We start from the raw sequence: 12,591 nt of genomic DNA, 5'->3' as shown, positions 1-12,591 counted from the left end.
AAAAGGTTGAAGAAGTAAATGGAGATTTGTTCAGGCAAATATCATTGTTGGGTCTGTGGAATACCAAATTCAGAACAGTGTGAGCCTGAAACAGATTTCTCTCAGGAGAAAAAAGTTCAGCCAGCGAGCCTTTCATCAGCCTCTAGTAACTGATTTATTGCTGTTGTGAATGAATTTTAGGCCTTTGTAATAAAGATGAAAAGAAAGGAGGACAAGCAAATGAAAAGCAATGAGGCTGGTTATCTTAACAGGGTGGTCAAGTTACCTGATTCAATATAGCCTCTTTTTTAAAAATAAAAAATGAATACTTCTTCTTGTGGATTGTGGAAAGGATGTGTGCTTCTGTGTTTTGAGTGCAAAAATTAGAAAAGATGAAAGTGTTGTGCAAAGCATTGTTTTAAAAAAATCTTCTTTATACTGCAATTCAGATTGGTGATAGCTAAGATTCAGCTAAAGGAAAATAGGATTCGTTATGATTTCCGGTGATTTATGCAGTCTCTCCACAGACCTGCAGATACTATTGTCTGGAGAGAAACCTTCTTGAACAAAAGGGCGAAAGGACTGTTCTCATGAATACATTCTTGTTGCCTGGCAAAAGTATTAAGTTAGACAGCAGCTTTACAACTAATTCTTTATCTCAAGAGTGCAGTTGAGGTCTATAGAATGGGCTTGAGCAAAACTAAGTGTAGGATGAATGGAAAAGCAAGATCAGGATATTTAATCAGGACAATTCCATTTTTTTACATTGATTGCATTGTATCAAAGCAGTTGTAATTAAATAAAAACAATTAACAAAACAATAGCCTTCCTTCTGTTTTTAGTATAAGAGCCATTGCTTATGAATCTAAATTAGTTTTATCCACACAAAAAAGGGAAGGGATCAACTGAGTTAAAAATACTCCAAGGAAGGAAGGAAGGTAGGAAACTTTTGATCAACTGCTATCAGTAAGAAGAAAAAAATGGAATGCTTAAAAGTTCACAGACCATACAATAGACTGGAATATTGATCAGGAAAACCCCACACTGCAACATTTTGATAAAAACACACACGTAAGAAACAGCATGGGTTGGTTCTCTTGAGCAATATAGTGGGGCTATGGAAGATGCTGGGAAGACTCATTGCTCAGTGTTATAGGACAAATATTGCATAAGCTCTTGGTATTGCATAGCTGCAGTTATTTTAAGATGTTGGAGTCAGGAGTTGTGTTTGTGCACACTGAAATAGTTTTTGGGGATTGTATCTATACAATGTCTGTACATACTAATAACAAGGTGAGGAAACAATGGTTTGATTTATATAAGACAACTTTGCATGTTTAAGTTTAAACTTTATATTTACCTTAATGTAGCAAACAACAAATGATCATTTTTGTCTAATGTTACCATCCATATATTTCTTAGAGTGAGGTATATTATAAAGGAGATATTAAAGATTAGAGGTAATGCTAGCACTACAGTAAAGAAGTAACTGACATTTCAAGAGAAAATGAAGATGACCTCATTTTGGGTCCATTGTAGGAATTAGTTGAAGATTTATGTCCAGTTGACCTAATTTGACAAGGGAGTATGAAGCAATTAGCACTGTCAAGTTTATACAAAACATGAATATGGTAACAAACTGTTTCAATTTTTCTCACTAGTGGAAAAGCCACTAATCGGCTTCTTTTTTCTTCTGGGTCATGTGACTAATGTTATCAAGATTAACTGCAGAGGAAAGAAAAGAAGCTTAAATGACTTGAGACTGCCCATCTGGTCATTTTAACCTTTTCCTGTTCATTAAAGCTATGGAATTTCATGAGTCTACAGGTGACTTACTCTTCTATCCTACATCTTAGGATAGGTGTGCTAAACCTATGCTAAACTATGATTTGTTCTACCAACACTTGTTGAATTTGCTGACTTATTGCGGCTATTGGACCTAATTGTCTGGATGTTCACAATATGTTGAGCCACAAAGAAGCAAGACATACTACACTCCATGTGATATATAAAATCCTACTTCAGTCTTTCTCTCTTCCCACCTGGCAATTTCTTAATATATATCTGCCCCATAACATGCTAAACCAAGAGCTTTCTCCTCTTTTATTGAAACAATAACAATAAGCAGGAAAGTTATAGAAGAACTGAAAATAACCAATGAAAGTAAGTAAAAAGAACTTGGGAAAGATATCAAGATTTTAAATATCCACACTCAAAGTTATAATCATGACTTGTCCAATAAGCCATAGTATCACAGTTCATGAATTGCACCAAGCCATAAACTGTAGGCTACAAACTGCAAATGGTTAAGCCAAAATCAAATATACTGCAGTATAGCTTGGCACAGTACTTAAATTGTAGATCACAATCTCTTGGGAGTCACAACTTACTTAAAAAGTGTATTGTATTTTTTTAAAAAAAGCCTGAGGCACAGAACTGTGCTTGGACTTTTGAGTATTACTAAGTTTATGAATCAGCTTTCCTCCAATGTCTTTTCCTCAGAGCGATACGAAAGCTCTGCAAACCAGTTATACTATTGTATTCTTTTCATTCTTATTTAGATGGTAAAACATTACTTTTCTCAAAAATATTGGGGTACTATGGGATCCCAAACAAATTGGCATGGAAAAGTATATCCATTGTCATTTGAGTGTATGTAATAGTGTATGGGTCAGCAAAGTTCAACATTTTTATCCATTATTTAAAACTTACCTTTCCATTTTAGTATTCTACTTGCTGGACTGGCAACTTGAGAAACAATCCTTTGCACATTTTTGAATGAGAAATTCATTCATACTGCAGAAATTCATGAGACTTGGTTCCAAGGAGATACTTTTTAAAATCTTTGTTTGCCTCTTCTTATGTGTCTACCAGAAATAAGAAACTGGTTTTGGTATACAATTGTGCTCATAAGTTTACATACCCTGGCAGAATTTATGATTTCTTGGCCATTTTTCAGAGAATATGAATGATAATATAAAAACGTTTCTTTCACTCGTGCTTCGTGTATGGCTGAAGCCATTTATTATCAATCAGCTGTGTTTACTCTTTTTATATCGACAACAGAAACTACCCAAATGACCTTGATCAAAAGTTTACATTCCCTGGTGATTTTGGCCTGATAACATGCACACAGGTTGGCACAAAGGGGCTTGAATGGCTATTAAAGGTAACCATCTTCACCTGTGATCTGTTTGCTTGTAATTAGTGTGTGTGTGTGTGTGTGTATGTGTATAAAAAGGTCAATGAGTTCTTGGACTCCTGACAAACCCTTGCATCTTTCATCCAGTGCTGCACTGATGTTTCTGGCTTCTGAGTCGTGGGGAAAGCAAAAGAATTGTCAAAGGATCTGCGGGGAAAAGGTAGTTGAACTATATAAAACAGGAAAGGGATATAAAAAGATATCCAAGGAATTGAGAATGTCAATCAGCAGTGTTCAAACACTAATTAAGAAGTGGAAAATGAGGGGTTCTGTTGAAACCAAACCACGGTCAGGTAGACCAACTAACATTTCAGCCACAACTGCCAGGAAAATTGTTCGGGATGCAAAGAAAAACCCACAAATAACTTGAGATGAAATACAGGACTCTCTGAAAACATATGGTGTGGCTGTTTCAAGTTGCACAATAAGGAAGAAAGATGGGCTGCATGGTCGAGTCACCAGAAGAAAGCTATTACTATGCAAATGCCACAAAGTATCCCACTTACAATATGCCAAACAGCACAGAGACAAGCCTCAAACCTTCTGGCACAAAGTCATTTGGAGCAATGAGACCAAAATTGAGCTTTTTGGCCACAACCATAAATGCGACATTTGGAGAGGAGTCAACAAGACCTATGATGAAAAGTACACCATTCCTACTGTGAAACATGGAGGTGGATCACTGATGTTTTGGGGATGTGTGAGCTATAAAGGCACAGGAAATTTGGTCAGAATTGATGGCAAGATGAATGCAGTATGTTATCAAAAGATACTGGAGGAAATATGCATTAATCAGCCCAGAAGCTGCGCATGGGACGTGCTTGGACATTCCAACATGACAATGATCCTAAACACAAGGCCAAGTCAGCCTGTCATTGGCTACAGCAGAATAAAGTGAAGGTTCTCCAGATGAGCTGTTCAGAGCATCCATTGTTTGGGATGATGCTTCTGTTGCTCGTTTGATAGGCTGGGCCTTAATTGAGAGGATGCTCCTCCTCCTCCACGGGACTCCTCCCTAGCATCCCCAGTTTTTGCTCAGCCTTCGTGGATATAGGCAGCTTAATTTCCTTTCCCTTGGCTGGAATAGCAAAGGCTTCAAAAGGAGTCAACAAAAAGGTTTGCTTTTAAACTCTAAACAACTCCTTTAAGGCTTTTAGTTTCAATGAGTCAAGCAGCTCTCTACGATATATAACTCGAGCCAAGGGAGCTCACCTTAGCTTCAGATAATGATCTCTCGCCCCCAGGACGATAGGAGGTGATAACACCTCAGTTGCATGGCTAACAACTCACATTATGAACTTTTCAAGCCGCTACGATTGCCGCCGCCGCTACGATCGCCGCCGCTCGTGCCCGACGGGAGAGGCTCCATTTTAAAAGGGTCCGAGGCTTTTTTCTCTCCCCTGGGAACACCGTCTGGGGTGGGGGCATCAGCGCCCACCTGCCCCACCGCGCCTATTTATTCAAGGGGAAATTCTGCAGTATCGACTCCCCACAAGGCGTGGAAGTGCTGCTGAGCCAATGTAACTCATTATGCGCCTAAAGAGATAACGGCTGGTGCCATTGCAGACTCACTAGCCATGCGGTAGTGATCTGCATTTTATTTCTGGAACTGTGAGAGGCTTTTCTTTCCCCAAGCAGGGGTCTCCTTCCTGGAACCCGAGAGAAATCACCCTAATATATACGTGTGTGTATGTATATATATATTTAGATAGATATTCAGATATAATTATTCTATTTTGGACCCTTATTCATTAAGGAGGAAACTGTTGGCTTATGCCCTCACAGCACCACAGCGAGCACCAAGGCCCGTGTCCGCCTGTGCAGGAAGCTGTCACAGGCCTACATCTTATTTCAACAATTCCTCCTTTCTAGGCCTATGAGGTGTTCCTAATTTGGCTAATTCAGAAATAATAATATTAATAACAAAATAATAACAATAATAATAGGAACAAGAATAAGAATTCAGTATTCTTACATAAGATTATACCAAACTGGGGAGCATTGTTTTAGAGTTCCCTGGCCATTGCTGGTTCAGGCCCCTGGGTGTGCCAACCGCCCAACATTTCAGCCTCATTAACAGTAAAATTTAATAAGCGGTCACAATGGCAAGCGGCAGTAGCTCAAGAGCCATGTCAAATTCTCAAAACAAATTGAAGCATTCTAAGTGTATCTCCTAAGCAGCAGAAAAAGATGCTAACAAGTGCCATAAGGTACTAGAAAAACACATGAAGAAGTTCATGTGGGAGGATGAAGAAAATTCTCAAACCTCATCTCCTCCAGGCCTACTTCGGCTCCAATCCCCCTCTGCAACCACCCCTGAATCTGTCTGTGTAATCCAGATGCAGCGTAGCTGCACAAGATAAGGTAGCCCATCTAGATCAGTACTAGTGACTCGAAGTGACTCTGTGGCCACATTGCTCCAAAAGCGGCCAGATTCTGTCAAAATGATGACTTACCAGAAAAGATCCCCACAAAGATGTGACCGTGGATGGAATTAGCAATATGCCAATGTATCTCTGCGGGGGTGCAGCATACTGCTCTGAACAACAGAGCGCTCCTTCTGACTGGAATTCCCTATAACTCTGGTCACTAAGCAGGACAGAGCATCCTTACCCTCAGGTATCTCTCCACAGGAGATTCTGTAGTTTCAGATATACTCCCGCAAGGTATATAGAAGAAGCAAGGGCTATTGATCGGGTGGAGCCAGAGGACTCAGAGTTCTCCTGCTCAAATTCTCAAATTCTAGTTAGATTTGCATCGGCTCACATTAAGAGGTGATGGTTGATGCTACATCTTGATGACTAAAACTATGCCAGCATCATTTTTTTAATAAGAATTCCATGGCATTATCTGTTGAGAAGCCACTTCCCCTCACAAGGATCTCCGTTAAGGGTCCAGGGGACATTTATGCCAATTACGGACCTCTTTCTGAGGTTGACTATTGGGCTTCCTTTTTCAGTTGGCAGCCCTCACAGAATTCTAGCAGCACAGTAACAGCGAGCACCAAGGACTGTGTCCGTCTGGGCAGGAAGCTGTTGAGTGTCAGTGACTGCAGGACCACCCAAGTGCAATACAGGTCCTGAAAGGTGTTCTCTATTTGGCCTCAAAATTTGATTCCATATTCAGTCATCTAATTATGAGTTTGGTAACAGCACAACAATTTATGTTAGTAGCTATGCACAGATATAACAAAAATATCAATAATAACAATATTAATGATATCAATATTATTATGAATAATAACATAATAACAAATTGAATTTACCAAAAAACGGGGGGGGGGGGCAAATATCAAGAGGATTCCCTGCCTCTGTTTATATCAGTCCTCTGAACCAGTCAACAGTCCATTAATATCTCATACACATATCGATACATAGATATAGATATCTCACCTTGTGCGCTTTAGGTCAGAATCTTCAAGGGCAACCAAAAATACCCCCAGAGGAAAATAAACCAACTCAAAGTAGGTAAAAACGTCCTAGAGAGACCTCTAAGGCAACAAAGGATGCCAAGAGACACCAAAATGTGTTAGATGAGCATATCTTAAATTTAAAAAAAAAATGCATAAGGGAGGTAGAACAGAAGTCTCAGTCCTCTTCCCCAGCCAGGCTGGTCCCAGTTCCAGAGTGCTCGCTTCAGCAGCACATATACTAAAATTGGAATGATACAGAGAAGATTAGCATGGCCCCTGCGCAAGGATGACACGCAATTTGTGAAGTGTTCCATATTTCACCTTGCCTCCATCCCTGGATCTCTCAACGCCATCCAGGAGAGCCTCAGAGAGACCGGTTCAACCCAGGCCTTCAGCAGCGCTACTTGCCTGACAGACAGTTGTGGGACCACACCAGAATTCCTCCTCCCAGAGGATATCCCTGACAAATTGAAGGCCTGGAGGGACATGGCAACTTGAAGAGGCATCGCAGCCGGGGCACAGTAAAAGTTGATGGCTAGGCAGCCTCCACAATCTGACCTCGATTCTCACTCGATTTAATTACTATGCAGAATAGACCTTCATTACCAGCAGGTACCTCCTTTAGGGGAGTATTATATAATCCAGTTACACATTCACATGATGCACAGGATGAGGGAGAACTAGAGACCAGATGGAACAGGTTGAGGAAGGGTCTACTCATGACAGTGACCAAAATCTGTCAGAGGCGGATCCCCTAAAAATGGGGGCATGTCAAACATTGAAGGCATTAAGCCAGACCACCGACCTTCAGGTCTGTTTTGCCCTCAGACTTTTTTCAAGTCTCTATTGTTTCAAAAAAAAAAAAAAAAACCTACTTCATGTCTTGATATTCCATTTCCCCTCGGCCCAACAATTGTTACTATAAGGGGGGGGGGTGTCAGATGATTTAATCTTCTCTCAACCAATAATGTAAGAGGAAGTCATAACTGTCCCACAGAGGTTCTTGGACCTCATCCAGAAACAAGGGGTCTCTTCAGTGGCGTATACCCCTCTTACAGGATATGATAGCAAATTTTTAATTTGGTTTGCTCATTCTGCTCATCACCACGATAGTAGATAAAACAATAATGGCAATTATCATCCTCCTCTGCAATTCCAACAGAAGCAGAAGAGGCTCTCAAGTCAAAGGATATACAGGGTCGAGTTGTCCCCATGTAGGGCATGTTGATCTGATGTAAGGGCCATAAGAGCGGAGTCGGCCGCATCCCCCCCCCTTTTTTTTACTAGATTGTCTCTCAGGTTGCTCCGCCATCTGAGGGCACACAAGGACGCCGCAAAACTCTATTAAATTATCTGCTCAAGCCAGGGCGTCTCAGGTTACTCCTCGCCTACTGCTATGGCTCAGACATTGGCAAGTAGATATCACACAACTAATGGAAGCTTGCTTCCTCCCCAATATAGGGAGATAATTTGGTTGGTGGTGCCCTGACCTATCTCTGATAGAGACTAGAAGCAGAAAATAAGTTCCTCTCTTTTCATAGACCCCAAAATAGTCCTTCCTAGCTTTTTGGAGGGTTCCTTCGTTCCCTCTACCAGGGACTTTTTCCCTCCAGACTCCAGGGACCGTCTGGACGCATGAATCACCAACAGTCAGATAGTTTCCGATCTGGAGATAGATACTGAAGGGGAGGGCAGAGCAAAGGAATCTCTTGAGGAACATGAAATAGAGGTCTCCTAGGCACAACATAATCCTCAGGACTGTGCCCCTATTGGTGGAAGGCTCAAGCCTTTCACGGACAGATGGGATGCCTCTACCTCTGTTTCCTGGGTTAGAGGTATCAGAAGATTAGTCCTGGCTGTAAAATTTCCATCCTCTACCCGGAACCTTTGCATTACTTGCCGTCTCTGGGGATCCTGTTAAAGGGAGCATGATGGAGACAGCTATTGTTCATTTATTGGAGATCCAGGCAACCGACCTGTGGCACCAGATCAGCAGGGGCAATTTTAGTTTTAAAATGACTTAATCAATCCATAGTTCATAGGAGGCTTAAGATGAGTATACTAAACTCCATACTTCTGAGCTTCAGAAGGGGCAATTTTTTACCCTCCATTGACTTAATGGAGGCCCATCCCCACATTCCAATTAGATCCTCACATAACAAAACTCTTCATTTTTGTTATAATACTCAACGTTTTGAATATATTGCACTGTCCTTTGGGTTGTCATCTGCCCAAGGTTCTTACGAAGGTTCTGATGGCTCTGGCTGTTCATCTCAGGGGAACACCTGTTAGATGGCAGTGTTATTTATATAACATTTCATTATTATCTTGTTCATATAAACAGGCAAAGGGGAAGCCTTAGCATTGGTCATCACTAGGAGAGACTTGCAGTCCACCTCTCATCACCCACGCATATGCCATTTTCTTGCACGGGGCTACAATCTTACAGCCTCCTGTAGTGCATTGATATCACACGTGGGACCTCAACAAGGTCCTTACCGCACTCAAGAAAACTCCCTTTGAGCCCATGTAGACCATGCGTCTCCATTCCTAACGTACAAGGTGGTTCTCTTGGTTGCCATTACATTGGCCAGTTACATCTTGGATCTAGTAGTCTTGTCAGTTAGACAGGAGCTCTGTATTTTTCACATGGACAAAGTGGTCCTTAGTCCAGATCCATCTTTCACCCATAGATAATTTTGGGTTTCCACAGATCATAGGAACTGATACTCCCGTACATTTGTCTGAAACCAACATAAAATCTGGCACGACAATGCCACAATCTAGATGTAAGGCGAGCTTCCTGCATATATTTCAACTGCACGATGTGTTAGGAAACAAAGGTCTCTTCGTTTCTTTTCAACCAACCACCATTGGGTGCAAGACCCCTTCCTCAATGACCAGTAAGTGGCTGAGAGCACAATTCCCAAGTCCTATGAGACACAATCTCTTCCTGTACCCAGGGGCATCACTGCTCATTCAACCTGGAACGCTGTGATGTTGACAATATGGGCCACAAGCACCAATAGCGAAAATTTACAAGGCGACAACATGGGCCTCACCATCGCCTTTTATTTAGAAACTATTAGAATGATGTCTTCGCCTCTACGGAGGCTGCCTTTGACAGGAAAGTGTTACAAAGGGTCCATAGGGACCAAGAAAAGGGGAATCCGAACCAGACGGAAGCCCTCCTGTAGGACACACCAAGCTTTGGTATGTCCCAAACAATGGATGCTCTGAACAGCTCATCGGGAGAAGGGGCGTTGGTACTTACCTGACACGCCCTTTCTCTGTGAGCTGTGAAGAGCATCCATCCCCACCCTTATTCGTCTGGTGGGATGCTATTCCAGCCAAGTATTAGAAAGGGTGAAGGAGAAGAAATATTTCATCACTTCGACTTCGCCAAAACTGGGGACGCTAGGGAGGAGTCCCGTGGAGGAGGAGGAGCGTCCTCTCAATTAAAGCCCAGCCTATCAAATGAGCGACAGAAGCATCATCCCAAACAATGGATGCTCTTCACAGCTCACAGAGAAAGGGCATGTCAGGTAAGTACCAACGCCCCTTCTGGAAAGGCCGTCTCAGTCTCCTGACCTCAATATCATTGAGCCACTCTGGGGAAATCTCAAACATGCAGTTCATGCAAGACAGCCCAAGAATGTACAGGAACTGGAGGCTTTTTGCCAGGAAGAACAGGCAGCTTTACCATCTGAGAAGATAAAGAGCCTCATCCACACATACCACAAAAGACTTCAAGCTGTCATTGATGTTAAAGGGGGCAATACACCGTATTAAGAACTGGGGTATGTAAACTTTTGATCAAGGTCATTTGGGTAGTTTCTGTTGTCATTATGATTTAAAAAGACTAAACACAGTTGATTGATAATAAATGGCTTCAGCCAACCACTAACCATGAGTGAAAGAAAAGTTTTTGTGTTATCATTCATATTCTCTGAAAAATGGCCAAGAAATCATAAATTCTGCCAAGGTATGTAAACTTATGAGCACAACTGTAACTGATTCCCCCCGCCCCCCGATTGATTTTTAAATTGTTCTCCCGTTATAACTATATTCTAATTCACTGTTCAACTGTTCCTTAGAGATCCATATAGTAACAGGGGTAATTTAATTATTGATGTCTTGTCATTTTTTAGAAGATTTGAATTGGAAATACATGCTATATCTGTTTTCCATACTGTTTTACTATTTTTGAAGTATAACCATTTTTCATTTTTAGTACTCTTAAAAGGCTGTAATTTTAATGAATTTTTAAATATAATTTGTCACTTCTCACAATGATTGTACAAAGTTACCTTCTTTATTTGTAAATTGTAAAAAAAGTTGCCTTCTACCTCTTTCTATTTGCAAGATATATTAGGTGTTTCACATTTAACTATTGAAGTACTCCACCAACTACAAATTGGGTTTCCCCATCTTCTGTTTCCTTAGGAACAGTTCCAAGTCTCCTTCTCTGTCTTTTGCCTTTACTTCTAAATAATGCAACACACTGCTGCTACAACCAACAGTGTTGATTTTTATACTATTGTATAGTGTGTTCTTACTAATACCTTGCAAGCTCCTTTTTCTTAAAGAATTCCATTCACTTGTTTGCTTTCAGCATGGTGAACATTGAAGCACGCTGAGAATTGCAGTTCAGCAGTATTTGAAGAGATGCAGGTTCCCCCACCCTGCTGCGTTGCTTTTCCTTTATCCACTGAGTAGGTAGTTTTTGTAGTATAAGTCACTAGGATACACTTCACAGACAGAGCTTGAGCTTTCTGAAATGTGATTGTCTGACATGAGCTGGTGTAATACTGTATACACGTCAAATCTTTTCTAGTTGAAGCCTGATAAAATTCCTGTTGCAATGCTCGAAGGAGATGTCATTTCTAAAGTTGTGACTGTGAAACAGATACAGAAGAACATACAGGACAGGTTTTATCAATCATTTACAGCCTTTCTGAGCCTTTCTAGTGCTTTAGATTTCCCCATCATTGAAAATATACTGATTAACTACAATTTATAACCCTTTGCTTTACCTACAGTAATAATAAGGAAATAACTTGTTAGCTGAAAAAAAAGTAAAAATAACATCAAATTATACACCATGACAGATGGAATATTTTAAAATCTGCATACATTTATGATAATTACAAAGAAACTTTAATGAGTTTAATCCCAATCCCACAAGCAGACATTAGCTTTCCAGATGCTCAGGCTAGGGAAATAAAAACAATAGCCAAGGATTTTTTAAGCCAGAAGCTAGGAACAGCAGCAGTAGTTATTATATTTTGCTTTTCAGTGTGTGAATATAACTTCCAAGTTCCTGTGCTCTATGTGATCACATAAAATATCTTATAGGTGTGAAAATGGTTCCTCTCCTACCATCTAGCCCAGAGGTGGTATTCAGCAAGTTCTGACCAGTTCTGGAGAACCGGTAGCGGAAATATTGAGTAGCTTGGAAAACTGGCAAATACCACCTCTGACTGGAGATTTTACAGTATCCTTCCCCTGCCACTCCCACCAAGCCACACCTACAGAACCAGTAGTAAAAAATTTTTGAATCCCACCACTGATCTAGCCAATAAGCCAGCAGTTTCAGCTACAGCGAGCAATGCTAGGGGATGATGGGACTTATCCATTCCTAAAGTCTACCAATTCTTTAAAAAACAGAAACAAGAAAAAGGATTATTTAACAATAAAGACAGCTGCTGGCTGTTTTCTATGAAATACCTTAATACCATAATAACAAAAAGTTGACAAAATAAGGAGAGGAGAAAAACAAAAGAAAGCATGTACAGAGATTGTCCTCCAATTACAACCACAATTGGGACTGGAGTTTCCATCAATAAATGATATGATCATTTAATGAGTCATCACGTGACCATACCCAATTTTACAATCTTATTTGCCATGGTCGTTCAGTAAATCACTACCAGCATTAAACAAATAACCCTTACTCCATAGACTACATGTCCTCAGAAGCCGCAACCATCATAAA

At 40.7% G+C, this 12,591-nt stretch overlaps 1 protein-coding gene and 1 non-coding gene across 3 annotated transcripts in view; both read left to right on the top strand.

Annotated features, from left to right (window-relative positions):
• Positions 1–12,591, top strand: part of CCDC85C (coiled-coil domain containing 85C) — a 170,901-nt gene that overhangs the window by 105,320 nt on the left and 52,990 nt on the right. The window lies entirely within an intron of this gene.
• On the top strand, positions 6,808–6,913 carry LOC113419827 (U6 spliceosomal RNA). The gene has a single exon (XR_003371972.1). It is a non-coding gene; the product is annotated as a U6 spliceosomal RNA (small nuclear RNA).

This window comes from Notechis scutatus, chromosome 1 (assembly GCF_049901735.1).
Source record: "Notechis scutatus isolate UNSWTSFEM ecotype Mainland chromosome 1, rNotScu1.2, whole genome shotgun sequence".
NCBI lineage: Eukaryota > Metazoa > Chordata > Lepidosauria > Squamata > Elapidae > Notechis > Notechis scutatus.
Note: the sequence above shows the minus strand (reverse complement) of the source record. Positions and strands in the feature narration are given on the sequence as shown.